Source organism: Palaemon carinicauda, chromosome 13, assembly GCF_036898095.1.
Source record: "Palaemon carinicauda isolate YSFRI2023 chromosome 13, ASM3689809v2, whole genome shotgun sequence".
NCBI classification, from domain to species: Eukaryota; Metazoa; Arthropoda; class Malacostraca; order Decapoda; family Palaemonidae; genus Palaemon; species Palaemon carinicauda.
Genome location: NC_090737.1, coordinates 92,329,265 through 92,336,764, shown reverse-complemented (window position 1 = coordinate 92,336,764; position 7,500 = coordinate 92,329,265).

Genomic DNA, 7,500 nt, shown 5'->3' with positions numbered 1-7,500 from the left:
GTTGATTTCAATTCTAAGTACAAAATACCTGAATTCGACAGGTATAAGTACAGTAGAATTGTCATTGACTTTTATCTTTCTTCGTGGCCGAATGGGTTAGTCACTGTCTATATAAGCTTGCCGACCAGGGTTCGATTCCCGGCCGGAGCCAAGCTCTTGTCTTTGTGTGATTTTGCCTGGGGCTCTGATCCCGAGGTCGTTAAGAGAATCCAGACATTAATATATCAAAAATATATATGGCTTATTTGAATATGAAAAACACGTTAAAATGTGCAAAATTTATCATTAATTGAATGCCAAGTAACAAACTACCAATTAGCTACGATGGTGAAGATGGGTTGATTTCAATTCTAAGTACAAAATACCTGAATTCGACAGGTATAAGTACAGTAGAATTGTCATTGACTTTTATCTTTCTTCGTGGCCGAATGGGTTAGTCACTGTCTATATAAGCTATCCGACCAGGGTTCGATTCCCGGCTGGAGCCAAGCTCTTGTCTTTGTGTGATTTCGCCTGGGGCTCTGATCCCGAGGTCGTTAAGAGAATCCAGACATTAATATATCAAAAATATATATGGCTTATTTGAATATGAAAAACACGTAAAAATGTGCAAAATTTATCATTAATTGAATGCCAAGTAACAAACTACCAATTAGCTACGATGGTGAAGATGGGTTGATTTCAATTCTAAGTACAAAATACCTGAATTCGACAGGTATAAGTACAGTAGAATTGTCATTGACTTTTATCTTTCTTCGTGGCCGAATGGGTTAGTCACTGTCTATATAAGCTTGCCGACCAGGGTTCGATTCCCAGCCGGAGCCAAGCTCTTGTCTTTGTGTGATTTCGCCTGGGGCTCTGATCCCGAGGTCATTAAGAGAATCCAGACATTAATATATCAAAAATATATATGGCTTATTTGAATATGAAAAACACGTAAAAATGTGCAAAATTTATCATTAATTGAATGCCAAGTAACAAACTACCAATTAGCTACGATGGTGAAGTTGGGTTGATTTCAATTCTAAGTACAAAATACCTGAATTCGACAGGTATAAGTACAGTAGAATTGTCATTGACTTTTATCTTTCTTCGTGGCGGAATGGGTTAGTCACTGTCTATATAAGCTTACCGACCAGGGTTCGATTCCCGGCCGGAGCCAAGCTCTTGTCTTTGTGTGATTTCGCCTGGGGCTCTGATCCCGAGGTCGTTAATAGAATCCAGACATTAATATATCAAAAATATATATGGCTTATTTGTATATGAAAAACACGTAAAAATGTGCAAAATTTATCATTATTTGAATGCCAAGTAACAAACTACCAATTACCTACGATGGTGAAGATGGGTTGATTTCAATTCTAAGTACAAAATACCTGAATTCGACAGGTATAAGTACAGTAGAATTGTCATTGACTTTTATCTTTCTTCGTGGCCGAATGGGTTAGTCACTGTCTATATAAGCTTGCCGACCAAGGTTCGATTCCCAGCCGGAGCCAAGCTCTTGTCTTTGTGTGATTTCGCCTGGGGCTCTGATCCCGAGGTCGTTAAGGGAATCCAGACATTAATATATCAAAAATATATATGGCTTATTTGAATATGAAAAACACGTAAAAATGTGCAAAATTTATCATTAATTGCATGCCAAGTAACAAACTACCAATTAGCTACGATGGTGAAGATGGGTTGATTTCAATTCTAAGTACAAAATACCTGAATTCGACAGGTATAAGTACAGTAGAATTGTCATTGACTTTTATCTTTCTTCGTGGCCGAATGGGTTAGTCACTGTCTATATAAGCTTGCCGACCAGGGTTCGATTCCCGGCCGGAGCCAAGCTCTTGTCTTTGTGTGATTTCGCCTGGGGCTCTGATCCCGAGGTCGTTAAGAGAATCCAGACATTAATATATCAAAAATATATATGGCTTATTTGAATATGAAAAACACGTAAAAATGTGCAAAATTTATCATTAATTGAATGCCAAGTAACAAACTACCAATTAGCTACGATGGTGAAGATGGGTTGATTTCAATTCTAAGTACAAAATACCTGAATTCGACAGGTATAAGTACAGTAGAATTGTCATTGACTTTCATCTTTCTTCATGGCCGAATGGGTTAGTCACTGTCTATATAAGCTTGCCGACCAGGGTTCGATTCCCGGCCGGAACCAAGCTCTTGTCTTTGTGTGATTTCGCCTGGGGCTCTGATCCCGAGGTCGTTAAGAGAATCCAGACATTAATATATCAAAAATATATATGGCTTATTTGAATATGAAAAACACGTAAAAATGTGCAAAAATTTATCATTAATTGAATGCCAAGTAACAAACTACCAATTAGCTACGATGGTGAAGATGGGTTGATTTCAATTCTAAGTACAAAATACCTGAATTCGACAGGTATAAGTACAGTAGAATTGTCATTGACTTTTATCTTTCTTCGTGGCCGAATGGGTTAGTCACTGTCTATATAAGCTTGCCGACCAGGGTTCGATTCCCGGCCGGAGTCAAGCTCTTGTCTTTGTGTGATTTCGCCTGGGGCTCTGATCCCGAGGTCGTTAAGAGAATCCAGACATTAATATATCAAAAATATATATGGCTTATTTGAATATATATATACATATATATATATATATATATATATATATATATATATATATATATATATATATATATATATATATATACATATATATATATATATATATATATATATATATATATATATATATATATATATATATATATATATATATATATATATATATATATATATATATATATATATATATATATGTAAATATGTGTGTGTATATGTTTAGTAAATACCATAAAATTATAAACTAAAGAATATTGCATCTTTCCATGTGATTATGATATTGAAAATAATAATAATAATAATAATAATAATAATAATAATAATAATACTAATAATAATAATAATAAAAGGTACTAAAGTAAAGCTAAATGTTACATTACTACCTCATTATGAATAAATATTTTGTTTAGGTTTGCTAATGTCCAGCCTATTGATAGATATATCTCACCAGCCAGTGGTTGAGCACAAGTATCCATAATGAGGGCAGTAATCAGGCCTCATGACTAGCCACCTAACATTTTTATTACTTTGCCAATATTTATCACATTACTGATGCACCAGTATGTTTATTATTCATAAACTGAATACATTGCCCTAGGTTCTTCGAAAGAGATTCATAAAGGTTGTTCATAAAACCTTAGAAAAATATATTACAAATTTGTTGCACCAGTGAATTCTGTACGTGCAATTTATGTGTATTTTTTGTTAATTAATTATTATTACTATTAACATACTTAATATCAGTAGTATTTGATGAAGGATTTTCTGGGTGTTTTTCATTATTACTCGTAATTTGCTAGTTTAAGTATTGAACTTGAACATCTCATCAATAGTCATTTTATGTAGTAGGTACGGTGGTTAAGGTACTGAAATTTCTATGTAATTTCCGTTAAAATACATAAAAAGTGTTATCTTTTCTGATATATGAAACTAAACTGAACTGAAGGAGTACCTTGCGTGATTTGTTCCAAGGCTGCCTGACTGAACCGCTTTGATCATTGGAGCACAAGGTTTAATAGAGCAGGTTAAGCCTCCAGACCGAGTTAGGTAAGACCAGGTGTAGTTCCTGGAGCTTAGACATAATCCGAATAAGACGACGCAATTCCCAAGAATATATTAGAGATAGATTTCAAAGGAGATTCCAATAATTGTCACCCGTCATGTTAGTTTCACGTTATTAATATTACTTTGTCTCTGCAGCATTTTTGTTGCTGCAATATGTTTATATTTGCGACTTACTCTATTTTTCCTTGATTAGGGAATCAATTGACCAGACATAACTTGTTCCTTTGAATTTAACGTTGTCATTGAATATATTCATTCATAGAGCCAGGTTTATTATTATTATTATTATTATTATTATTATTATTATTATTATTATTATTATTATTATTATTATTATTATTATTATTTATAAGCCTAACTGGAAAAGCAAGATGCTGTAAGCCGAAGGGTTCCAGCAAGGAAAAATAGCCTAGGGAGAGAAGGGAATGAGGAAATAAGTAGACAACAAGAGAAGTAAAGAACAGGTAGGATAATATGTAAAAGTAGCCACTGAACAATTACAGTGCTGTAGTTAACCCCTTAAGCTAAGAATAGCTTCTTGGTAATCTCAGTGTTATCAACAGTATGAGGACAGAGAAAAATGTGGAAAGAATAGGCTAAACAATTCGGTCTATGTATAGGGAGAGGAAAAAAAAACAGCCAGTTTGCCCAGTCAAAAGACCCAATAACTTCTCTAGCGGTAGTATCTCAACGGGTGGCTGGTAACCTGGCTGATCTGCAACATATAATGGAAATTAAATTTCCTTAATGAATAAAAAGTATTTCCTGGAATATGGCTTGTTGAAATATATAAAGAGGTATTCCATCCCCCTTTATTTTATGTTTATTCAGCGCATTAAAATCTTAAGTCTTAAAATGACCAAAATAACTAGTAAGAATAGATAATGAAAAAAAAATACATTTATGGAAAAGTTTAATATCTTTAAAATGTTTTGACACTGTTTATACAACAAACTTTATTAAAAAAAATCAGCAAAAATGTAACCCTTTCATTAGGATTTGCGGAAATACGTCTAATAGGCAAAGTAATTACCTTGTAGCCAAATGCAAATGATCTGTGATTAAATCCCAAGGAAATGCAATTACTTTTTCATTGATTGGTGTCGGTTTTTTATGCCATAACTTGAAATACCAATATCAATTTGCTGTGATAATTAAGGATTCAAAAAGAGCCTCGGTATAGGATATTGGAATGTCAAGTAATCGTGTAAAGTGCATTATTATTATTATTATTATTATTATTATTATTATTATTATTATTAAATACTAAGTTACAACCCTAGTTGGAAAAGCAGGATGCTATAAGCCCAGTGGCCCCAACAGGCTATTGAGGGAAGGAAAAAAAAGGAGAAATAAAATATTTTAAGAGTAATAACATTACGATAAATATTTCTATATAAACTATAAAGACTTTAACAAAAGAAGGGGAAAATAAACTAGGTAGAACAGTGTGCCTGAGTGTACCCTCAAACAAGAGAACTCTAACCAAGACTATAGAACAATGGTTTGGTTTTGGAGTGTTGCTGTTTGGATGTATACGAAGGATTGTTTTGCTTTATTTTATTGTTAATAACTTGAGTTCTTTTATCCGTTCATTCTCAGGCTTTAAAAATAATATTTTTCATACTTCAATATTTTATATATCCATTCATTAAAAGGAATTTCAAAGATTCTCGTTCGATCAATAATCTCTAAAATGTTTTCTAGTACATTTTCCCCTACATTTCATTTACTATTTAATTACAACTCTTTTATTCGGATAAGGAATGAGTCCCCTCTTACAGTTTGTTTCGTGCACTTATTACCAAAATGTGTTCTCCTCCCTTGACTCCTTCTTTCCCTCTGCTATAAAGCTCTGAAATACTGTTTCGACTTCCGTTCCTAAAGATTTTCTTAGTTTCATCGTTTGGAGACATGATAGTGCTTTTTGTTTCTATGGTTATACTGGGTTTGGATATTTAATATAATAATCCGCAAGATACCACTGAATGAAGGCGTTGTGATATACATGTTCAGTAACTAGCAAACTTTCCTGCATCAAGAGAAAAAATATATATAATTTAGGTAACGGAAAAAAGTTTCAGTAACAAAGAAAACACACACACACACAAACACACACACAGATAAGGATATTTCTTTCTACCTGCTTTTTAACATTGAACTCTATCTCACTTGGTCTTCTTACAGGAGATACTTTGACTTCTCTGAAACTTAGAATTAGCGAGGCCTTGCATGAGCTACCAAATATTGTAATGGATAGCATATTTTCTTCTTCCAGTAAAGATTCTTCAACTCTCATGACCAGATAAAATTTCGATTTGTTTCTTCATATTTTGCTCTGAGAGATTGAGACAATTGGTCTGAATGTTAGCTGTCTTGCGATCTTTTTCAAGTTCCGTTGTTATTGAATAAAGAACCAGAAAACAACTTGAGCACTCACTTATTACGATATAATAAAATGTTTACCTTACAATAAAATAAAGCCTATGAAGGAAGAACAATATGAAATACTCAGACGGCTAATTTCATATTAGTAGAACTATATTACTGAACCGTATCTAACTGTAGTTTCTCTCTCTCTCTCTCTCTCTCTCTCTCTCTCTCTCTCTCTCTCTCTCTCTCTCTCTCTCTCTCTTTATAATAGAAATCCAATGTGCTAAGAGGTCTTCAACCTAAAACCTCACTAGACAGATTCAATCTCAGAAAGACTACACAAAAGAATATAAGTAAAAATAAGAAAGTTTAAGATTCCACATTTAAAAGTCATCAGTGATTGAAGAAAACTAGAAAATTAACTAGGGAAGATATGAGATTTGATTTTGTAAATTGGCAAATCATAGAAACCATGAAGTTGAAGATAATATGACACAATTATATAAAAGCAAAACACATTTAATTATGAATTTCAAACATATATGACATAAAGACTGAGAAATTTGTATTTTGATATACAAGAGTAATAAGAATAAAAGATTAAAGTGTATTTGTTATTACTGATTTTCACATGAACATTCATACGCATATATACACGTAAAAACGTACAAACACACCCACTTATACAGAACACAGACTCACATATACACACATATTGTGTGATGCATGAAGAATGATTTTATTACTGAATATTGTATGTTTTTACTTTGTTGTTATACATAACTACTGTATATAATATAACGTGTAGAAACGTGTAAAATAATATTTTCTTATATTATAAAATGGATGGCGTGCTCTAGACATTGCATCCTTTACTCAATCAGTACCAAATGACTGATTGGTTGTGGATGTCTGTCCCGTATCAGACGAGTCAAGGGATCCTGATTATACAAGTATGTTCTTGTTTCTGATTTTATGACGTAGTTGGTATTGCGTAAGTTCGCGTAATAATCCTTGTGACAGAGAGAGAGAGAGAGAGAGAGAGAGAGAGAGAGAGAGAGAGAGAGAGACAGACAGAGAGAGAGGGAAATGTAAGTTAGTTTCTTGATGATGTACATATCATTAGAAGATGTCTATGTAACGAATAGATAGATTCTTGTTTGTGCTAAAGAAGTAGAATAAGGAAAATCTGTTACAAAGTTCCCCCCCTCCTCTCTCTCTCTCTCTCTCTCTCTCTCTCTCTCTCTCTCTCTCTCTCTCTCTCTCTCTCCTCTCTCTCATCAAGAATAATCAAGCGTTGGTTGCTAACGTAAGGGGAAAGTTTGCTTTGAAGAGAAATTTGTCAGTTAGAGTGATTCAAGGATGTCGGGGTTGTTGAAGCAACATCCTGCCACAACTGGGTACATTATTGTTTCAGTATTATCTGAATCTCAATCTCTCAATGAAGAATGGAGTGCTCCAA